At 46.4% G+C, this 24,190-nt stretch overlaps 1 protein-coding gene across 2 annotated transcripts in view; it reads right to left on the bottom strand.

The window, feature by feature from the left end:
• Positions 1–24,190, bottom strand: part of ADCY8 (adenylate cyclase 8) — a 1,038,851-nt gene that overhangs the window by 313,485 nt on the left and 701,176 nt on the right. The window lies entirely within an intron of this gene.

Raw genomic sequence — 24,190 nt, 5'->3', positions numbered from 1 at the left:
TAGCACCAAAAAGCACAAAGCACCAACTGTGAGCAAATGGTTGTGCTAGACCAAGACGAAGGTAAAGATTAAGGCCGACTGCAATGGAGTGTGGGTCGGATAAAAGGCCCAGACAGGTCCCGGTCAAAGCGTTACCTTTGGGTTTAGAACTTTTCTGAGAAGAAAGTGTCCTCCGCAGGGCCAGGTTACAGCCTGAATCCAAAAGACGAGGTCATCCAAAAGCTGGCAATGAAGGCGGAAAAAGCCCTGCGTGGGAAGAGTTTAGAGTTCATGCCCAGGAAGCCGCCGACATTGACTGGATTCTGCTCGGTGTTGGACCCAGTGAAGATTTCTACTTCCGGACTTAGGGCTTGATTTAGATCTCGGAGGATGGGTTACTCCATCACAATGGTGACGGGCAGCCCGTCCATTGAAATATAAATCACATCATAGCCTATGGGATTTATTTGGTGGACCGCGGCCCTCATCCTCCTGGACCTGTCAGCCGCCTTCGACACGGTCTGCCACCGCACACTACGAACACGCCTGTACGACGCCGGAATCCAAGAGAAGGCCCTGGACTGGACCTCCTCCTTCCTCTCCGGCAGAACACAGAGCATCTGCCTCTCCCCTTCCGCTCCAAAGCCACTGAGATCATCTGCGGCGTACCCCAAGGCTCATCCCTCAGCCCAACGTTGTTCAATGTCTACATGGCACCACTCGCCCACATCGCACGACGGCACGACCTCAACATCATCTCCTACGCCGACGACACCCAGCTGATCCTCTCCCTCACCAAGTACCGCCAAAACCAACCTCCACGAAGGAATGAAGGCCATCGCCGACTGGATGAGGAACAGCCAACTGAAGCTGAACTCGGACAAGACGGAGGTCCTCATCCTCGGATCCACCCCCTCGGCCTGGGACGACTCCTGGTGGCCGACTGCACTAGGAACACCCCCAACACCCACCGACCACGCACTCAACCTAGGGGTCATCCTCGACTCCACCCTCTCCATGACGAAGCAGGTCAACGCCGTCTCCTCCTCCTGCTTCAACACCCTCCGCATGCTTCGCAGGATCTTCAAGTGGATCCCCACCGAAACAAGAAGGACAGTCACCCAGGCCCTCGTCAGCAGTAGACTGGACTACGGAAACGCACTCTATGCAGGAGCCCCGGCCAAACTCCTGAAACGGCTTCAGCGCATCCAGAACGCCTCCGCACGCCTGATCCTCGACATCCCTCGCCGCAGCCACCTCACACCCCACCTGAGAAACCTGCACTGGCTCCCTGTCAACAAGAGGATAACCTTCAAACTCCTCACCCACGCACACAAGGCACTCCACAACACCGGACCAATGTACCTCAACAGCTGACTCAGCCTCTACACCCCCACCTGTCAGCTCCACTCCACAGACCGCGCCATCGCCACCATCCCCTGCATCCGAAGAATGACCGCTGGCGGCAGATCATTCTCCCACCTCGCCGCCAAGACATGGAACACCCTCCCCATTCGCCTGCGGCAGACCGAAGACCTTCTGACCTTCGGAAGACTCCTCAAGACCTGGCTCTTCGAACAGTAGCAGCTCCCCCCTTGCACCTTGAGACCCTCGCGGGTATGTAGTGCACTTTACAAATGCCATGATTGATTGATTGATTGATTGATGGAGTAACATGTCTGCCGAGAGCTAAATCAGGCCCTAAGTCTCTTATGGTAATCGAATTTCTTGAGTGGGGTAAGGCTGCAGGCTATAACCTGAGAGGATTCAACGTCACCAAATATCACTAATCTTTGGGGCTTCTGATTCAAATTTGCTGCTGCAGAGAAGAATGTAGAAGGGGCTACGGTGAAGTCAAGCTCAACAAAGAAGGCGGGGCAAGTATGCTCTGACACTTATCTAAAAGCCCCGGAACATAGCGACACCATTGGGGGTCAGGACTCACTCCAGTAGAAACCACCAGCACGGTTGTGGCAAGGTACAGTTGGAACTGCTCAGCTGAGCTCTCCAGGAAGTTAGGCATTATAAGGTGATATGATGTAACCCAGTGCTTTCCTATGTGAGGGCCAGCCTTGCCACAATGAAAAACGACTTTGGAGGTTTTTAGCTGCCAGGACATATAAAACATAAAATATACATGTTCTACATTTAAAATCCCATGCATCCAGTCATTTAGGGTGTTGGACGTGGCCCTTTTTGTAGGGTCATCCCTAAACTTTTTGCCCTCCTCCTGGCCCTTTTTCTGACATGCTGTTGGTGGTTCTAGGACTCTGGGCACTTTAGCACTGCTGTTCAGTGTAAAGTGCGTGTGCTCTCTGTGTTACATTTGGTAAGATTGGTCCACATCTGTATGGCCTATTTAATTTACCTGTCAGTCCCTTGTAAAGTGGTGCCTCATATGCCCAGGGCTGGTAAGTTAAATGCTACTGGTGGGTTTGCAGCCCTGATTGCGCCACCCACCAAAGTAGCCTTTCAAACCTATCCCAAGCCTCTGCCATTGCAGGGCCTGTGCGCGCAGTGTAACTGCCGCTGTGACGTGGCACCTAAAGTGTGTGCCATGTCCGTTATCCCCCTTTTACTACATGTCAGTCACCCGTAAGGTAGGCCCTAGCTAGCCCTACAGGCAGGGTGCATTCTAGGTAGAAGATAGGACAAGTACCTTCAGTGTGTAACATGTCCTGGTAGTGACAAACAGCCATTTTTGTTTCTCACTACTGTGGGGCTGCCCTCCCATAGGAATGCATTGGGGATTCCCTGATAAGTGTTTCAGTGGTAATTCCTGATATGAGAAGAGCAGCGTGGTCAAGTTTAGTATATTTGGAATGGTAATAATAAATGCTGCGCAATGGTGTGCACAGATTTATTATAACTATTTTAGAAATGCCACTTTTAGAAGTTGGCATTTCTGTGTGCTATGTGTCTGCCTGCCTGATGTGAATTGCATGTCTGGCTTTTAAGTGACAGGGGCTGGGAGGTGTGTGTGGCAGGGTCCAGGAGGGGCAGGGTGAGCCAGCACTAGGCTGAATAGGACATCTGCATTTGGAGTAGTCGGAGGAGTAGCCCCCTAACCCTGAATAGGATTGTGCCTGCCCTAGTGGATACTGGCTCCACCCCCTGTGGTGTGTCTGTTCACCGAGCCCCCACCTGACAAAGAGGAAGAGGAGCCTGGTAAACAGTGCTCCAATTCCCCCCCTGAACCAGTTTTTGCTGGATCCCCCAAGCCCTGTGCTGCAGACAAAGCCAAAATGTGGCATAAATATATGGGCTGTGACCCCATGAAAGGGTGTGCTTGTTCCTGAACTTGCTCAGGCTTGCTGCTGCTGGAGGCCCAGGAGGAACCACCACAAGGGCTTGCCTTCCCTGCTGGAGGGCCCTGTTTGCTGGCCTCTCTGGGCCCAGCTATGTCCCTTGAACCTTAAGGACTTTTAGCGCCCCCTGAGCGCTATACTTTTATTGCTAGTGTCCCAGAGAGGACAACTACAGCCTTGCCAAAGAAAAAGGAGCACGAGGGCTCTGCAGCATCAAGCTGCGATATTGCCAGAGGGAATCCCGACGTGGGGATTCCCCCTAATTGAGGGGCGAGAAGCGGGAGCCCACCCCGCATTTTGCCAAGCCGAGTGGGAGCCTACCCCGCTTTATGAGTATTTTGAAGGCGGGTGCCCACCCCGCATTGTGGTACCCTTTAGAGCTGGTGCCCAACCCACTTTATGCTTTTATTGGGAGGCGACAGCCCACCCTGCGTTTCTGCAGTCTAAAAGACCGGGTGCCCACCCCGCGTTGTTGTGTATTACTGGCGGGAGCCCACCCCGCTCTTTGAAGATCCCCAAGAGAAGCAGGAGCTGCCGCGATCGCCATCGCGACCCGGAAGCCAGGCAGGCTGCCTGACTATGGGCAGGGCTCCCGTGTGCCGGTGGGAGCCCCGTGTGTTGCCCAGGAAGTCCCGGAGTCTCACCGTGGTAGCATGAGGCCAAGCGGGAGCCCACCCCGCAAATGCCGAAGGGAAGCCGGGATCGGCCCGGAAAGAAGCCAGGCAGCTCGTGCCTTAAAGAAGGCAGGGCCCCCGTGTGCCTGTGAAGGCCCTGCATCATGCAGAGGACTGGCGTCCAAGGTAAAGAGGCAGAGGTGACTCACCAACTGAGACTGCGCTCTTTGTCCCGCTACCGCCGTATCCTGCCTTTTTAGTGACGCGAGGAGACCGGAAGAGTCCCAGCGAGCACCTATGAGTGGGGGCTAAGTACGGAGGTGTCCACCCGAGTGCCTGGTGAGTGAGGGCTTTGTTGGTGCCGGTGTCTGTTCTTGTAACAGCTGCCCCGCCTGACAGTGGGCAGCTGCAACGCCTCAGGCACATTGTCGGTGCTCATTTCTGCCACAGCTGCCCCGCCTGACAGTGGGCAGCTGCAACGTTGGGGCACATTGGTTTCAGGGCCCCAGCGGGGGCTCAGTAGGCCCCGGGTTGCCCGCGCCATTTTTCCTTTGGCCACATTTGTCTTGTAGGGCCCAGAGGGCACAGAAGTGCCAGCGCCCCCTTTTCAATTTGTTCCCGCAGTTGCGCCGCTGCAGCGGGCAACTGCAACATTGGCCACATTTGTTTTAGAGAGTCCCAGTGGGGGCCCCAGAGGGCACAGTGAGTGTCAGTGCCACAGCTTTCTTCACAGCTGCACCACAATTAGCGCCAGCTGCAACGTTTAGGCCAGTGCAATTGCGCACTTTTGATGTTGCTGCATTGGCAGCCCAAGCCCTGACATTATGGACAGAGGGCATTTGAGCCCGAGCGAAAGGCCAGTTGGCCTGGGGTCAGTTCTATGTTGGTAGGGCACAAGGTCCTAATGTGATACCTAATGCGTAATGTGTTTATGCTTAGGAGGTGATTGCATAATGTGTTTATGTTGGTGATACCAAATGCGTAATGTGTTTATGCTTATGAGGTTTTTGCATAATGTGTTTATGCTGGTGAGGCCTAATGCGTAATGTGTTTATGCTAATGAGGTTTGGGCCTAATGTGGTTATGCCTAATGTCATGCTATGATATTTTAGTAGGGTGCCTAATGCTATTATGATAAAGCTTAGGTCATTATGGTACCAGTAGTTGCTGGTTGTGTTTTATATTTACTTACCTGTTCTGATGGTTCTGACAGTGGCCCGATTGGCCCTGTCCGGTATATAATCCCCTGTGAATATTGCCTAGTGCCAGGTGGCACAGTGTAATTGTGTGATTATGTTTCTAATGTGTTTATAATACAAAGGCTATTTTTTTATATAGCCTTGGGTGGAGTTCCTTTTATGGTGTGCATAGTGTGTTTCTGCTGTGTGTGTGTGTTGCGCAAACGCTTTACACTTTGCCTCTGGGATAAGCCTGACTGCTCGTGCCAAGCTACCAAGGGGGTGAGCAGGGGTTATCTTCAGCGTGTAACTCACTTGTCCTGACTAGAGCGGTGGTTTCTGCCTGGCTTTGGCGCAAGCCTTATCCAACTAGAAATCCCATTTCTAACATGGAACCTCTCTTATGAGTAACTTATAAGTAAAAAAAGGAACATTTATAGCCTTGCAAAGGTTTATATTGTTAGGATGAATTGGCAGTTTTAAAACTGCCTACCCAGGCTGCAAGGGCGGGTTGAAGACATGCTTTGCATTGTCAGTTTAGTGGTGGCACAATGTGTGCTGCAGTCCACTAGTAACAAGTGACTTACGGAACCTGGGTACTTTTTTGTACTGCATACTAGGGACTTTATATGAAAGTTAAATATGCCATTCAGGAGTGTAGCCAATTTCAAGATGCTTTAGGGGTCCAATCAGTTGCACTTGGTCTGGGTTAGTAGGTCCTAGCATGCAGAGTAAAAAGAAAACAGCAACATCAGTCCATGAATAAATGGGGTTGACAACAGAAAAAGAGTTTTGTTTCCTATATGTCTCCCCCCGCCCTGATGAAAATTGAGGAGCAACTCAGCCATTCCGTTGGCAATTCTCATCACTAATGTGGAACAACATGGATGAGGCCATCTGCTTTTGTATGGTTAGTTCCAGGTTTGTGTTCCACTGTAAGGTCCATACCATGTAGTCTGATGGACCACCTCAACAGTTTGGGGTTCTCCCCTTTCATCTGCATGAGCCATCAGAGAGGCCTGTGGTTGGTTTGAACCCTGGAGTGAGTGACAAACAGGTAGGATAACAGCTTCTTCAGTAACCAAATCGCAGCAAAGGCTTCTTTTGCTATGCCACTCCAATGCTGCTCTCTGGATAGTAGTCACTTGATAATAAAGACAACAGGTTGATCCTGACCCTCGTCATTTAGCTGTGATAACACTGCCCCAATTCATGTTCTGAAGCGTCAGTTTGGGCCACAAACTCTCTGCTTAAGTTAGGTTCCTTGTGTACAAGTGATGTGCGCAGCGTCTCTTCCAGGGTGTCAAAGGCCTTCTGACACTCATCAGTCCAGATGACAATCTGTGGCTGCTTCTGTAAAGTCAGACCTGCCAAGGGGGCTACAATTGTCTAGGTTTTGGTTGGGTCCCAAGCCATGATAGTTTGGATCTTGGACTGGAAAGGCTGCACATGTCTGCTGTCAACATAGATGCCCAGGTACAGCAAAATCCACTGTCCTATCTGGAACTTGCTGGCCTTGACAGTCAGGCCTGTCTGGTATAGGTCCGGAAACACTTCTCTAAATAGGTCACATGTTCCTGCTAGGTGGAGCAATATCCTCTAGATATGCTGCAATAAAGGTTTCTAAGTCAGACAGTACCCTGTTTGCCAGTCTCCAGAAGGTGGCAGGTGCATTTTTCAACCCAAACATCATTATTTTAAATTTAAAGTAGCCCTCAGGAGTGGAGATAATTTGCAGCCCTTTACTGGTCAATGAGTTCATTAGCTCGGGGAATGGGGAATGTCTCAGTCTTGGTGATAGCATTCAGTCCACTGTAGTCTGAGTTCTGGGGTCCTCCCTTTTGGGTATTTTGGGCACCAGCACCACAGGACTTGGCCATGGACTACTGGAAGGCTCAGTCATTCTCAGGGATATCATTTTGGAGACTTTCTTTTTTCTGAAACCTGTAGATTTTACTCTTAACAGGTAAACTGTCACCAGTGTTAATTTCATAAACACACCACTGGGTCAGTCCAGGTGTCAAAGGGAATTTTTCCAGCAACATGCCCCAACAATTAGTGAGTCTCTCTCTGTGGCTGCCTTTTCAGGGTAGAGGAGAGCACTACTCCCTCCACTTACCCATTCTTGGCATTATGGGACAAGAGGCCTGGGAGAGGGTCACTCTCATGCTCTCTTCCATCTGTGATCATGAGCATGGGCATGTCAGCCTGTAAAAGTGGGGCTTCAGACAGTTGAGGTAGATCACCCGGTAGAGTTATATGGGGATACCAAGGTCCACTAGGTGGGCGGCGTCTACCATCCTGCCCGGTCCTGTGTAGGGCCACATCCTGCAGGAGCCTGGAAGCCACAGGCTCTACATCTCACAGTTTCTGATCTGGCTGGTATTCTCCAAAGGTTGCCTTTTGGTCATTTCAGTACTTAATAAGCTCCTGAATGGGCTCCTAGATGTTCTCCACACACTACCATTCCCAGACCAGTGGGCTTGTTGAAAGGTTCAATAAGACCCTCAAGAAACTCCCCCCTCCCAAGTCAGCTGCATGTTGACTCTCAGAGCGCTTTTGGAAGACAGTCATTGAAAAACTAGAACCCAGACAGAAAATCATGAAACTCTGGCATGACTAGAAAGCCACTCTCTGGGGGTAGGGCAGGGAGTCCCCCATACAAAAGATAGCACCAAGTATAAATACTGGACCTTCAGAGCCACTCATTAGAACACTCCTGGACCTGTTGAAGTTACATTAGGACTTCTTAAAACTAAAGCCTTGTTGACTGAGAAGGAAGATTATATCTGTTTGCCCTCTTGCCAGACTACCCAAAATGGCTGTGTGGCTTACAGGGACACAACAAGCTTCAGAGGCCTCCCTGCAACTGCACAGCTAACCTACTGAAACTGGACCTTCCTGGACCTGCCGAAATGTAGTATTCACCTGTGAGTTGGGCTTTTAATAAATATTACAAAGGATCCAAACATTAAATATCTAGATGTTGCCTAGCCCGAGATAGCACTATTAAATTTAAGAGTGCATCCCAGTGTTTCTCAATGACACAGTCAACCATGCTACTGTGAAAATAGCGTTTAGGTGATAATCACTGTAGGGTCATGTTTAATATTTGTCCATCTCCTATTTTTAAATATCATGCACCCTGCAGTATGGACTATAGGACCTACTTAGGGGTTACTTATTCATATTTTACAGGAAGATTTAGCCTTAGAAAGGTTGTCTTTTTAGACAGGTGAGGTTGCAGTTTTTGAACTGCTAAAGTTAGGCTACATTGGAAGTCCTGAAGTCATGTTTACACTATCACTGCAGTGAATGCCACAACAGGTGCTGCAGTCCACTAGTGACATTTAACTTAAAGGCCCTGCGTACACTTTGTGCCATATACTGTTGACTTTTAGGTAAGTTAAATATTTCCCATTTATTTTTCCGAGTTTTATATAGCGCTAACTTAACCTGAAGGTATCAGAGCGCTTTACATGAGCACCAGTTGCACTACACAAGGACATATTCATTTTTGTTGTGGAGATATAGGGCCAGATGCATCAATACACCGTTTTGTGATTCTCAAATTGTGAATCATTGCGATTCACAATTAAGAAATCGCAAAACAGCATGCTTGAAAGTGTGTTGAACACTTTCTGCGATTCCTAGGGGATTGCAAATGACCTACCTCATGAACATTAATGAGGTAGGTCACAGTTTGTGACCCCCTAGGATTCGCAAAAATCACAGGGGTGGTGGCCTGCTGTCAATGTCTGTGATTGCATTTCAATAAAGCATTTTTTTTTTGTAAAGCAGCCCATTTTCCTTAAAGGAAAACAGGATGCTTTACAAAAATAAAAATGAAAAGTTTTCGTTTCATTTGTTAAGAGCAGGCAGTGGTCCGTGGTACCACTGCCTGCTCTTAAAAAATGCTTTTACAAACATTCACAATGGGGTAGGGGCTCCTTGGGGACTCCTTCCCATTTGCGAATGGGTTACCACCTACTTGAAGTAGGTGGTAAAATGCGAATGTTTTGTGACCACATTTCGGTCGCAAAACATTCACACATACTGATGGGATTAGATATTAGGAAGGGATGCCCTATACACACCCTTTCCTAATACCGAATCACAAACCCATTTTGTCATTCGGTAACAGGTTACGGAATCACAAAATAGGGTTTGCTACATTGGAAAAGCATTTTCTTGCATTCGCAAATGGGCCAATTCTGCGAATCTACAAACTCAAAAAGGCTTGATACATCTGCCCCTAAGTGATTTGCCCAGAATCACCTGATGTTTTGCGTCATTGTCGAGACTCGAACCCGGTTACCCAGATTTGAGGTTGACTGCCCTAACTGATAGAACACTTGCTCTCCCAATTAGGAATTTAGCCAACTTCAACATGTTTTAGGGGCCAAACCACATGCACTGGTGCCTGGTTAGTGGAGTTCCAGGGCACGTAGTTAAAAAACAGAAATATAAGCCAACCAAAAATGGGGCTGTCCATGCAAAAAGAGAACTCTCCTACAATATCAATTTCAAACCCTTCTATATCACAGGAAAACATCAATGGACAGCTTGGTACAAATACTTAAAGAAAAATAGAACATCCCTATGGCTGAACACATGATAAGAAGCCACCACATTACCAGACTGGATGTGAAGAACTGCAAAAAACTGAAGAAACCTAAAAGCAATATTTTCCATCAAAGTGCCCGTGATATGGAGCAACAGCCTACCACAACTCTGGTAAGGTCTCAAAGAACACTGGCTTCAAAGACTCACTTCCCCCTCCTGACTATTCACAATCTCCTCTTCCAGTTGGATACTGAGGCGCCTAGTGAAATATGTACTGTATGAATCACTACAACTACATAAATACAAACAGACATACATACATACACAGATGAGGCATCACTACAAGGCTTGAGGGAACACTGACAGTGTGTGAGCTGCACCATTTGCGAAGTCAGCATCCATTAATGCATTTACTCCTTCACTGTAAACAGAAGAGGCCATGATATTTGATCAACATGTTAAGACTGTGCTCGCAATTCTATATTCCTGCGGTCAAGCCTAACAAACACTTGCAAATGACAAATACAGTCCACCAAACATCATCGATTTTCAAAAGAACAGTTTCTAAAAAAAAGATAGTAAAATTCGGCATGGTATGTGGTCAAGGCATTGTCTCTTTAGACCTTTTGTTGGCATAGGTTTTTTACTGTAGTTCCAGAAGCAAAACCTGTCAATGTAGTGATGAACAGTTAAAAAAGCAGCCCTTGTACTAAATGGGTAGCTTTGTTTCCAATGAGCTGGTGAGCTGCCCCTACTTAAGGTTGGGAGTGGAATATTTTCTGGATGTCTAGGCCGAAGGGAGCTGGGCTCAGAATTGAAACACGGTTTTAATGAAAGATCCTGCACTAGTGATTGACCCGGATTTTATAGGGCTTCCTAGATTTGCTTCTTAAAGTTTCTGAGGATTTGCAAAGCCATGCGAATGCTCAGTGAAGTATCAAAAAATCCCTCAAAATGGTGTGTACCAGGAGGCACTTGGTTGAAACATCGGTGTAGTCTGCATGCTACAAGAACAGACATGCATTGGTAAATGCAATAGGTTTCGCCTATGTGATTATTAATATTTTTTGTTGCTGTAAGTTTAGGATGAGTGATAACAAGTGGGATTAGGAGCAGAGAATGCGTTGAAGGGAAACTAAATGGCAGAAAAGTGGCCATGAAGTAGAGGGAGTTACAGATAGCAAAGTAGCAAGAAGAAAGAGACCCAATAAAAGAATACAAATGAGAATATGACGATAGGAGTGACAATAAAGTACATATAGCTCGGAGGGGTTAGGAAATAGTGGTGAGGAAAGGCAGAGTTGCAGGACAGTGGACAGGCAAAAAGAGAAAGCGCAGTGAAATAACAGTGAAAGAGTAAGTAGAAGAGAAAGAGAGAGATTAGAGGTGTGCCAATAGGGAGTGAAACTACTCAAGTATCACTAAAATACTAGTGGCGTGACAACGACAACAGTAAGAAAGGCAAGTAATTTGGCCCAGAGAGAAAGCAGCCTGGAACATCAAAAAATATAAATTCTCAGTCTTGTATCAGAAAATGTGGGACCTGCCCGCTAGACTCTCAAACAAAGCACCATGCTCACTGCGAGCCACCATGATTATGGAAAGATGCAAGGAATCACACCCTGCTCTCCTAAATAAACAATAAACAAAGAGAAAATCGCAATTGCTGGGAGCTCTCCCCTGAAAGTGAATCACAAGATGTCAAATTGGACTGAAGGGAGAACCAAGTGAAATGTGACGGGTGCTCCATCAAACGTACATCTCATAAGAGTAGCGGCAAGATTAAAATACTAGATAAAAGTCAACAAAGTGTATTTACACTAGCCTGACAAACCAGGAATATGCGTAGTGTGCATGGAGATTGAGGCGAGACGCTCTGCATCGTAATTGTTAGATGCGATTAAATGGATGCAGAAGGTGAACCTCAAAGTTAGGAGGGTGACATCTGGTGGACTCTCAAATACTTAGAATACACGAAATTGCAGTTGTTGTTTTTGCACAAAAAAAATACAGTGAATGTTGTGGAACACTGCTGAACTATGACATTCTGTCAAATAATGCAACATTGTTCTGCAAAACGGTAGTATTCATTGCAGAAGTTGTAACTCATAATTTGGAAGATATGTAAAAATAACCACCATTTCGGTTATGCTGTAACTCAGACTCTATACTCCTGGTGCGCTGCCATCTCCACCATACTCTGAAGGCACTTCACATCGGACACGCACAACATTTTCAGATCGCAAATTAGCTTGAACATTTGAACAGCGTGTCTCTTTGTTGACACAGGAGGTCAAACTGCTGCACCTGGGAAAAGGTTGGGGGAGGAGGAGACAAGCATGCTGGGGTGCCGTGTTTGGGTCATGGCGTCGGCTCAACATCACAAAGTTTAAATCTAAGACATTGGAAAAAACATGCAGACGTCAAGCATGCTTTAAATGCGTGGAGTCAGGAAAATGCTCAATTAAATAACAAAAATTAACTAGCCTTGCGTGCTACCAGGAAAAGATTTCTTCCTTCAAATACATCAGCGGAAGCATGCTTTCAATGCGTGCAATTGGGGAAAGTAAGGAAAGCTGCCAGGAAAATAGTTCTTCAAATGCATCAGCGAAAGTACGCAAACATTACTTTAGAGCAATCAGATCCCAGTCTTAACCTAATAAAAGAAGTTCCATCCATGAAAGCGGATGAGTATGAGTAATTGGACCTCGGGATGCTGATCATGAAAATATTACTAAAGGAAAAGGAAATAGAACGTTACATACAATAGTAATAAAGGCAAACTAAAGTAACAAGCACATGGACAAATCTGAAGTGAAGGCGGGATGTAAGCCCCTCTTAAGATATATTGAATACAATAGATTCCACAAGAGCAGCGCAAAACGCTTTGCAGGTGAAATTTGAAAAAAGGGCTTGTCACGGGTGCAGAGCGTGACTAGAGAAGGGGTACGGTGTGATAACAGGATTATGAGGAGGGACAATGCTTACACTGATTGGAAAGGGGTCAGGTTTGGGAGCAAGGATAGTAGGAAGAGCAGAATATAATGGCACAGGTATTGGGAATGGATAAGGCACAAGAGCAGTAGGGATCGATGGACCGGATGAAACATAGGAGCATAGCAATAAGCAGGGACACTGGAATTATGCGGTTGGGAAAACCAAATTTTGCGGCAGGACTGACTAAATTATGTGGCACAATGTACCACATTTTGTGTTATTATTACTTCAGTATTTTGTCATTTTTAAACATGTTAACACTGCTTGGACAAAGATTTCTCCTCATAAATGCCAGTTTAACACCCTAATATTACTATAGGCACATGAAAGGTGACCAAGCAACCTTTGGGGAAGTCCTTCCACTGTGCAGCAACCTTCCTCACTGTGGTTTTAGTAACATTCTTTATCCTCTTGAGCTAAAAAAAATATTCTTTCATTAACATCTGCAGATCATTGAAACAATTATGAATTACGTGGCAAATGCGGCAAATCCATAATTATGTGGAAAAAAGCACCAGCTGCTGGTTCACATAATCCCAGTGCTCGAGCAGAGGTTTGGTATGAGAAGAGTGATAATAGTATGAAACAGTGCATAGTGGAAGGGTAGAGGGCAAAGACTTACAGGCAGAAGGGCATGGCGAGATGGGAACAGAAAGGCATGAAAACACGCATGAAGCAGGGGTGCAGACTTAGGGTGAACAGTGATAGGACTTCAAGGCAATCGCAGTGGAGCATTAATGCATTTATGCATAAACATCATCATATTATTTCCACAAAGTGTGTAAAAGAAATAAAGTTAATTGGGTTTCTGGACATGCTTTGAGGTGGAAAAACACGCTGTCTTTTGACTTTCAATTCGCAGCCCCAAAGCACCGTTTGACAAACAGCATCTGTTACCAATTTCGGAAAATGGTTGTTAACATATACGTTGCTTTCCTGGCATGTGATCCGGGCTTTAGGCTCACATTCAATCAGATTGGGGAGGAGTAAAGTTCTAAGATAAAGTGCTTGGGGTCGGTTCACAGAGCCACAGAGTGCCATGGTTGTCATGCTCTAAATGCTTGCACTGCCCTACACTATTTGGTCCTATTTGCAGGACTTCTCTATGCCCTCCTCGGTTACACATATAGGGCCACGCTCTCAGCAGTCTGCCTCTCAATGGGGCACAAGCATTCTAGGGAACCAGGTTTGAGTCTTGGCATTGGCAGAACATCACAAAGTTTAAATCAAAGACATCGGAAAAAATATGCAGACGTCAAGCACCCTTTCAATGCGTGCTGCCAGGGAAATGAGCGATTAAATAACAAAAGTGAAGTAGCTGTGCATGTTACCAGACAAATATTTCTTCCTTCAAATACAGCAGTGAAAATACGCTTTAAATGGGTAAAGAAAAAGTGTGATTAAATAATGAAAATGTAGCCGTGCATGCTACCTGGAAAATATTTCTTCAAATGCATTGGCAAAAGTATGCAAACATTAGTTTCAAGGAATCAGATCCCAGCCTTAACCTAATAAAAGAAGTTCCAGCCATGGAAGTTGATGAGAATGAGTAATTGGGCCACGGGATACTGATGAGAAAAACACACCCAAAAGAAAAGGAAATAGAATGCTACAACCAATAGAAACGAAGGAAAGATAAAGTGACAGCAAATGGACAAATAAGAAGTGAAGGCTGGATGTAAGAGCCTTTTAAGATATATTGAATATAATAGATTTCACAAGCACAGCTCAATTGCTGTACAGGCGAAACCTAAAAGTTGGCATTTAGCTGTTAGAAGGCAGCTGAGAGCCAGTGTTTTGGGGGAAATGTATTTTGCATTTTTCATGCAAAGGAGAGACTATAGCAAAGAGGACTGTATCATTATACTATGAGATTTTTATTAGTTCCAAGGAGATGAAGAGAGAGAGGTTGATTGGTCTAATGTACTTGTGTGCTTGTTTGTGTCTGCTCACAGTAAATAGCACATAGGCCCCAGTTACAGCTTTGGGGATAAGATCCGATTCTGTATGTACCTATAAACCATTCAGAGGAAAACTCTGAATAGAAATCGTTTCCTGGGTCCTGTAAATATCGCACCACTTGGTATCGGTATTTAGCAGGAGCCATACTTATGCATACGTAAGGGGTATGGTAATTGCTATATAGATACCAATATAAAACAATGCAATACACTACTATTTTAAGGAGCACTTGTACTCAAGGTCTTAGCGGTCTCGAAAGCTTACGACAGACATCAGTGTTGATACACTGAAGAGGAGGAGGGGCGGACAGATGTTGCCCTCTGCCCTGTTTTCCTCCAGGGATAAAAATGTCCGCTCTCTACCTCACACTGTGCCCAATGTCACAAGCTCGGGCCCTCATCTTTCTTAGACGACGGCCTAGGGGATAGCGTGACAGATGGTCATGCTCCTGTCACAGGATTGACATGCCAGCTATTTCTGCTCTTTTCTAGGCGCTGTCATCTCCTGCCTTCATGCCATCTCTAAACTGTGAAAAGCAGTGTACTTTAGGGATGACCTTGACTTGCTCAGCCTTCTGTGCTTCCTTGCCAGATTCCACTGACTGGACCGCATTTATTATTATTTTACTTATTTTATTTTTGAATCGTCATTAATCTGGAAATGTGTACTGTGGAACAATGGCATTTTACATGGGGGACAGGACACCTTTTAAAATAATTATGGAGAAACGAAGTTGGAGAATCTGTTGAATATATGTTGAAGAATTCGCAGTATATATGTAATCACCCTACACAAAGAAGGCACTTTCCCTCTGAAATGACCCCTGATTATTATCTACAAGACAATATGGCACACACTCCATCACGGAGGCAGCTTTCCAGATGGGGCTGATGTAAAGAACCATGCAGTCCTGCACTGTAGCTACAGTGGGACACCAAGAATATTCTAAATATTGAAAACTTTATTGTAGCTTTTAATTTACTTTCTAACATGTTCTAAAGATAAGAATAGCTGTGGGTGGTCTTAGGTTGCACTAAACCAGTGACCGTAGTTCAGAATCTCATTAAATTTGAAATCTTTTGGGAGTTTATAATGCGCCTTCTGCCAAGTGCGGATACTGTATTTCACACCTAAGGCACTGTGGGCAAAAACAGAACAGAGGAAGAGAAATCAAGTGAATTAAATAAGAAATAACCTAGAAAGCTCCTATCAATATCAGTGTTGATTTTAAAATGCTTGTTTTCCTGCCTCTAAAGGGCAATGCTTATCTTTCTACTGATGAATTTCCATAAAAACTCAACCACTCTGTTATTACTGTCTTTCTAGAAATCCAAAGGTAGATTCTGTAATCTTGTCCCACTGCAGACCCACATCTGGCCTATTTTGAATCGTGAACACATTGGGCGTGGAGGTGCTCTCTTCAATCTTGTCACATCTGGCTTATGTCATGGGAAGGAAACTACAACCCTAAGGGCTGCATTATATCTAGAGTGCAATGCCAGGTGGTAATTGTGTATCTGATTTAGATACCACTGCGTAAAATATATTTATTGATGTGTCATAACCATGCAATATTAAGTTTTCCTGCTCAGAATGAGGCATGGCAGCTACAAAACTCAGTGGGAGTTTGCAATCCAATCAAAGTGACCCTAAATATCAGGGTAGAGGCAATACGTCTGTGCGCATGCTAATAGACACCTCAGTGCCTTTGATAGCATTGTCTTTGCTGCTGCTAAACCAGTTAGCAGAGACCCATGGACTGGGTTCAATTCCATCCTGAAAAATCACAGACACCGAGTGAAACTTGCCCCATTTCTATAAAAAAACAGCGGTATGATCAGTGGGGTTCCTCAGGGAGCAGCCCTTTCACTGGTGCGCTTAAATAGCTACATGATCCTATTGGCAATCATCAATGAGAGCACAATCAAGCAACAATACACATTTACACCATACAAGATACATATGGGAAGCTCCACGTGGCAATGCATTGGAAACATGTCCAACACTGCATTCACCATAACTGTGTGCACTTTAATGGCCCGAAGGAAGAAATCCTGCACACACTTCCAGTGGACCAAATATTTCTGAAATTCCTTAGGAAATTAGAAGGCTCAGTGAGGTAAACGATCATCACTTGAATCACTGCAACACTTACTCAGCTTTCCATCCCTCCTAAGTCAGTAACTTTAACTAGGGAAAAAGAAACACTTGTTATTTACAATGCTCGGAAATAATCGAGGAGGAGATGATATTTATTATTATTAAGCATTCTAAGGAGTGTAGATCGCAAACAATTTCTGTCATTTTTTTCGACCCGCTAAGAAAACCTGGTCACTAAAAAGGGGTTTCATTATCTTTGCAAGTTAGGGGCTTTACCCCCATGCTATAGTTAATTCTCATATTTCCATGATCCTTGCAGCCACAACACCACTATTGACTCATTCTACCTGGTGTTCCCAGCCAAAAAACTAATCAAGCTTAAGAGAGTGCATCACTTTCGAGCATGGTTCTCATTCGATCATTGATGCCACACTCCAATGCCTGTGGTGATGGACCTTGACTGGATGAACAAAAGAGAAATCACCACTAAACACCTTGGGCCCTATTCACAACCATAAATTCAGTTGTAAACATAGGTTTATAACCAAAATTATCTTTTTACTCCTGTCAGGAATTCACAAAAGGATGCTTGGTACGCATATGCCCATTTACATGTGTGTAAATTTTAGCCGTGAGTGTGGAGTTCTTAACAACCGTATATCTCAAATAAAGGGTGGTAAAATGGGTGTTCTTAGGCATGAGTAGTCTTGGAAGTTTGTGAACCCCTAAAAACATGGACGTATGTCAACACTGACAAACTGCTCTCATTCCTCTTTGCACCTTGAACGGAATGGATTTTTAATTGCAGGCCATTACTGGTGCAAATAAATCAATTTCCACCCTTCTAGGGTGGGAATGGGAATGTATCACACCCAGATTTGGCAGGGGTGTATGAAGGAGTTTTGCTGCAGTGCAACAAATCACCATGGAGAAAACAAGGACTCTTATTTGCACAGGAGATTCTATTCCCCCTGATCATGATTTACAGTACTCTTTCGTGCAATCTTACATGCCTTTGTGAGACTGGCTCTGAAACATCTAAAATGGACAATGAAATTGGAATATTCAGGAACTAGTCACATATAGTAAATACAAACTGAAAATGAACATGGCCTGACTGCACTTTAACTAATAGAGAGTTTGACACATTTTGCCCTGGTTCACAAAAGCCCTAAAGAGTAAGTGAATTAGTACTCCTGTACTACTTCCCATACTCATAAATGCTTTTGTGAATAAGGCTTGTTGTGTGGAGTTCTCCGCATTGGGGAACTCTTTTATAGTGGAAATAGGATCCTATGGAGAATGAAACATGACCTTTCCAAAACTACCACACACAAAATAAAGGAGAAAGAAGTCCCTCGCCTATCCACCCTCCTGGACCACTAAACTCACACACAAAAAAAGGAAAAGGAAGACATCAAAATATCTAGTGCGGGTGTCACACAGGAAAAACACAAAGCTTGTTAAAATTGCCCTCACCCACTAGTAGTGGCATGCTTCATCGTAGGGCTTGCTAACAACATCCCTATGCAGACCAACGCCTGGGATGCAGCAAAGGGATAGGGAAGGAAATACATGCGCAGATGTTAAGGGATCGTTTGTGCAGACTACACCATAACTGTGATTATAACAAGTTTGAGAGAGTCTATGGCTAGGATTAAAAGATTAAGGATGGTGATGAAAAGGGGGGACTTTTACCCCTTCATCCCTCCTGTCTGCAGCTTGTCAAGATATTTCGGCCGCCTCAAATGGGTTAATTGGCCTTCCTAAGGACTGCAGATCCCACAATGACAGTATCGCCCTACCTGGAGCTTCTGGTCAGGGCAAGACAACCGATTCGGGTTTTTATCAGTAACCAAACTGCGAATACTCCTGCAATGGCACTTAACATACAATTAATGGGCCTCATGTAGGTAAATAAATTTTACCGGTTCTTAAATACCGAGCCGTACCGAATCGGTAAATTAGAATCGGTAAGTTATATGTAGGTAAAAATTCGGTAACAGTTACCGATTCGGTAACATTCTGTAATTTAGGTGGTATTTACCGAATCGGAAAATACCGAGGTGGTATTTACCGAATCGGAAAATACCGAGGTGGTATTTACCGAATCGGAAAATACCGAATCGGTATGTACGGATTCGGTAAATAAAATCACATGACTTGACGAAACAGCTAATCCTGTGCAACGACAGCCCACCCAACCAGGAAGTGCCCACACCCAGGCAGGTGTACATAATTAGCCGAAGTGGCCACACCCAGGCAGGTGTACATAATTAGCCGAAGTGGCCACACCCAGGCAGGTGTACATAATTAGCCGACCCTGGAGAGGCTTGGAGTGCAGAGGAGAGGCAGGGAGCCGTTGCATGTGCGAGCGGGTAAACGAACAGCATGTCCAGCCAGAGAACACAGAGAGACGGAGGGGAAAGGAGGAGGAAGCTGAAATTCAGCCCCAAGGAACTCCAGGTGCTGGTGGAGGAGGTGGTGAAGCAGCACCAGAAGCTGTTTGGAAGGCAATCCCTGCAAGTGCCTGAGGCTGAAAAGCGCAACATATGGCTGGCCATCCAGGCGCAGGTCAATGCTGTGGGAGTGACCCACAGGGACATTGAGGTCCTCAAAAAGCGCTGGTATGACCAGAGGATTGTAACCAAGAGGAAGATGGGCGACATCCAGAAGGAGGCCAGCCAGACCGGAGGTGGAACCAACAGGGCACCTGCCCTCACCGAACTGGAGGAGCTGGTGGCGGCCACAATCGAGCAGGAGAGCGTCGTGGGTCTTGGGGACGCCGACAGCTCTACCAGAGCCGCAACACACCAAGGTAAGACGAAAGCACAGCAATGTAGCCCCCCCTACCCCTATCCCACATCCCCCATTGTGAAACGAGAATCACACTGCAGTCCACACGTGTCAGTGCAGACAGGCAATGCATTCCGGAAGATGTAGTCAGGGCAACACTAACCATGACGTAAATGTTACAGGGCAACAAGGCATGTCACGCACTCGAGGCACAAGGAGACAGAGGACATATTGGAATGTGAAATGATTTATTGTGACGCTTGCAATGCAGCCCTTCGGGGACACTGAGCCAATGTTGTATTTCTGTCCACAGATGTGACATCATGCAGGACAGGGCATGCTGCAGGAGAGACGGCACACCGGCCACAAATATCACCTCCAGCCAGCACAAGTTCAGACCAGGGAGCAGGCCCACTGGCAGCCGCACCACCAACACAGCCAGCCTCGCCGCACCCAGAGCCAGCATCACCTCACCGAGAGCCAGCATCACCACAACCAGAGCCAGCATCGCCACTCATGTTCGAATCACCGGCCACATCTCCGCTTGCAGGTGTGAGAATGAGGAGGCGTCCAGCAGCCAGGCTACGAGCCTTAGACACCTCGTCAGACGACAGCATGGGCCCAGAAGACCGCACCGGGCCCCAGGAAGGGAGCCATGCCACTGTGCCCCACACCTCACAGGCAGCACAGACGGGAGCAAGAGGGCGCCGCAGGTCGCGTGTCCAGAGTCCACCAGCACCCACTGACGGCCATGGTGTCTTCTTGGGGCTCGAGGGCCAAATGTTGAAACAACAGCGCCTGCAATCCAAGGCAGTCATGTCAGTCCAGAGGCACATGCGGGTGATGAAGACAACATTAGTCAACATGGACAATAACATTAGCGGCATGGCTGCGGGCATTCGGGACATGTCCCAGTCAATCCAGCAGTTGTGCAGCAAATTAGATGCTGACATCGAAGCACGGCGCCGGGAACGCCAGAGAAGGGACACTACCAGCAGGGCACTCAACCGTCTGGCAACTGCGACTTCTCTGCTGTGCCGGCGCTCTGTGACGATGCAGGAGGGCCTAACACAGTGCTGCAGCGACCTGTCTCGGGGGATGGTGCAGGTGACAAGTGCACTAGGGGTGCTATTGACTAGTCAGGCGTCGACAACTGCTGCAGGGGATGCTGCGGAGAGCATCGACACCAGCAGCAGCATCACACCCCCCGTCCCAGAAGCACGCAGGAGCAGCAGGCGGCTTGGGGTTGGCTCTAGTGAGGATGCACAGGCCGTGCAATCCACCACTGCAGCGCGTATGCGCAAACATTGATGTAGCCCTGCTTAGCCACTTCCCATTGGGTGACGTAACCCTGGACATACTCCTTGTATAGATGGTATATTGCCAGATTGGCCTGTTCATGTGTTCATGGCGTGGTGCCACATTAAAACTACGTCATGACTTCTCACAACTCGCTGTGTCCCCTCACTTACTCTGAAATAGTTGCATGTGATCTCTGCCCGTCTCTCTCTCCCATCGATTGCAGTTGGCACTCTAGCTGCGTTACCCTCTGGCTGGCCTGACTCATCCTCGTTGTCCTCAAAATATGTTAGTTCCACATCTGTACCTTTTTTCGTGGCAAGGTTGTGCAGCATTGCACAAGTGGCAATGATCTTGCAGCAGGTGATGGGTTTGTACTGGCGTGCGCCTCCGCTCTTGTGCAGGCAGCGGAACCTGCTCTTCAGTAGTCCAAACGTGCGCTCCACCACATTGCGTGTTGTTTTGTGTGCCACGTTGTATCGTCTCTCACTCTGGGTTGCTGGGTGTAGGTAGGGAGTGAGGATGAATGAACGGCATGCATATGCACTGTCGCCTGGATGAGTAAAAGGGAACCATCAGTGACATGCCTCTATACACTATGATTTGCAGGTTTCAAGGGGCGTCACTGTTACTTACCTAGCAGGTATCCCTCTCCGAATTCTCCGGCACTCAGTGGTGTGTAGATCCCACTATTCTGGAAGATGTAAGAGTCGTGGGTGCTCCCAGGAAACTTTGCAACAATATCTGTGATGATGTTCCCTGCATCACAGATCACCTGCACATTGATGGAGTGGGTGGACTTCCTGTTCCTGTAGATGTGCTCTGTGTCAGCTGGTGGACAGATTGGGATGTGTGTACCATCAATACAGCCGATGACATGGGGGAACTGTGCCATGTGATATAAGTCTGTTTTTGTTTTCTGCAGTGCAGCCTGTGTGTTTGGGAAGCTTATGTAGTGGTGCATTCTCTGCATCATGGCACCCAGGAACTTCCTGAAGAAACGTGACAGGCAACTCTGGGATACCCCACCCACCGCAGCTATCACCACCTGATAACTGCCGGATGCCAACAGATGTAGGCTGCAGAGCACCTGCACATGTGGGGGTATGGCGTGCGCCCTTCTTATTGGATGGTCCAGGAGTGGGTGTAGGTCCCTGATTAAGTCCATGATGGTTTCGGGGTGTAGCCTGTACCTCTCATGTATCTCTGCATCAGTCAGCTGGAATAGTGTGATGCGCTGTCTGTAGATTTGTTCCTCCCGTCGCCACACCCTCAGTCCTGCTGCCTGTAGACGTAGGCGCCTTGCAATGACGTACATAGCGGCCATGTTGTCCACGCTGTTGCATTTTGGGATTGCTTATCTGCACTGTTGATGGTTACCACCTGCTTTCAATCCGTGTTAATTACCGACTCTTATTTACCGATTTTCCTGGATTTCTTAATTACCGAGTGCTCCTACATGTCATTTTAATTTTTACCACTTCATATTTACCACTTCATGTTTACCGAATCGTTAATTATGTATTCGGTAACTCTGATTCGGTATTTTGGAATTCGGTAAATATGAATCGGTATTTACCGCCTCATATTTACCGAAAAGTGGTTTTTGGACTCCTACATCTCACTTGTCTGAATACCGGTCGGTAACGGCATATTTACCGAATATCGGCCGTTACCGACCGGTATTTGGCTACCTACATGAGGCCCAATGTGTTTTCCCTCACTTAGCATGACATTCACACTCATTTAAAAAAAGGAGAACCCATTCAATCATGGTTCAATGAACGATAGTCATTGTCCTTTATTACCATGGCGCAACCAAATTGCAAAATCTCTCTCCATGAAAAACAAATAGTGAATGCAGGTATTCCAACACCACATACAAGTCCTACCCATGTGTGGTGAAGAAATAGGGACAAATCAAAACTTAAAATACACTTACCAAGTTTCACGGTTCCATCCTCCGAAACTGGTGTGCAATCAGGAGCATCTCCCCCTAGTCACACACTATTTACAAGAGGACAAAAATCACATTATTAAAAATCAAACACAGTTCTTTGCGGGGTGTATAGTTGTATCATAGTATTTTGTGCCCCAGAAATAATCAATTGCCCGCTTACTCGGTTCATCACAGTGGCCTTTAGTCCATATCTCAGATGTCTAAAGTGCCCATCCTATTTTCCATAATTACTAAAAGGGCCTCTCAAGCTGAAACACGTGTTGATCATATTTTCTTGTAAATGGAAACCAGTGGGAATCCCCGTATTAATCTGGGGCACAAAGAAACCAAGGAGCAAGTATACGGCACCCGTTTGCCTGGTGCCTGTATCAGAACATAACCCTCATGGATTCCTGCCCTTGGGTAAACCATTCCGCTCCTGACTCCTCAAAGGAGCTGTACTCATGTCCTCAAGGGTATGATGCTGCCATATGTGCCGCTTGCCTCAGCTTGAGGTCTCCCTGGATCCAGACCAAACATACAAGTTCTAACTCAGACAATGCTATTTACTTGCTCTAGTGTCCATGTAACCTCCTCTACATAGTTATAACGACCTGTAAGATAAAGATCAGAATTATGGAGCATAAAAAGAACAGCAGGTGACAGAAAACTATGACCAAATTCACAACACACTTCCTGGAAATAAAGCATATTGTTGATGATATTTATTGAACAGTATTGGATAAGCCCAATATCCCTGGCACTATTAAGGATGTAAAAAACTTCCTATTCATACAAGAACAGAAGTTGATCTATTGGGGCCATAGTAATGAGTTTGGCCTCAGCGATGACATTCCTTGGCACCTACTTAATAGACTTTAATTGTTGCGTGGAGCTACTGGCTAATCGGATCCCTTTGAGTGATAGAGTTACTGCTTTCCTCCAGAGCAATTGGAGAACAGATGAAAACTGGCAATATCATCATTTCTGATCCTCTGTGATTTTCAGTGAAGGCAGATGAAGAATGCTTCTATGAGTTTTGATAGATTAGGTATAAGTATACAACCTAATCCATAGGGAAGCAGTTCCCTCCAATCGTTACATTGGAATTGTGTTTACAGGGCCCCCTTGAAAGATGGGGTGGATTTTTCCTCTTGTCCTAGCCGTCTCCGTGCTACACCGCAAGCATAACGGGACCGGAGACCAGGTTCACGTGATCGGGAGCGAGTGGATGTAGCTGGGAGACGGTGGGAAGCCAGCACCTACACCGTGAGGCGAGCGGCACACATGTGCAGCGTCGTACTCTTGAGGACGTGAGTACAGATGTCTTGAGGAGCCGGGGTAGAATGGTTTGGCCCAGGCAGGACTCCTTCGGGGTTACAGTCTGATACAGGCAAATGGGTGTCGTATACATGCTACTCAGCTTTTTTGAGCCCCAGACAAATGGGGGGT

The sequence above is a fragment of the Triturus cristatus genome, chromosome 5_1, assembly GCF_964204655.1.
Source record: "Triturus cristatus chromosome 5_1, aTriCri1.1, whole genome shotgun sequence".
Classification (NCBI taxonomy): domain Eukaryota; kingdom Metazoa; phylum Chordata; class Amphibia; order Caudata; family Salamandridae; genus Triturus; species Triturus cristatus.
The sequence above is the reverse complement of the archived record's forward strand: the minus strand, read 5'-3'. Positions and strand labels throughout refer to the sequence as shown.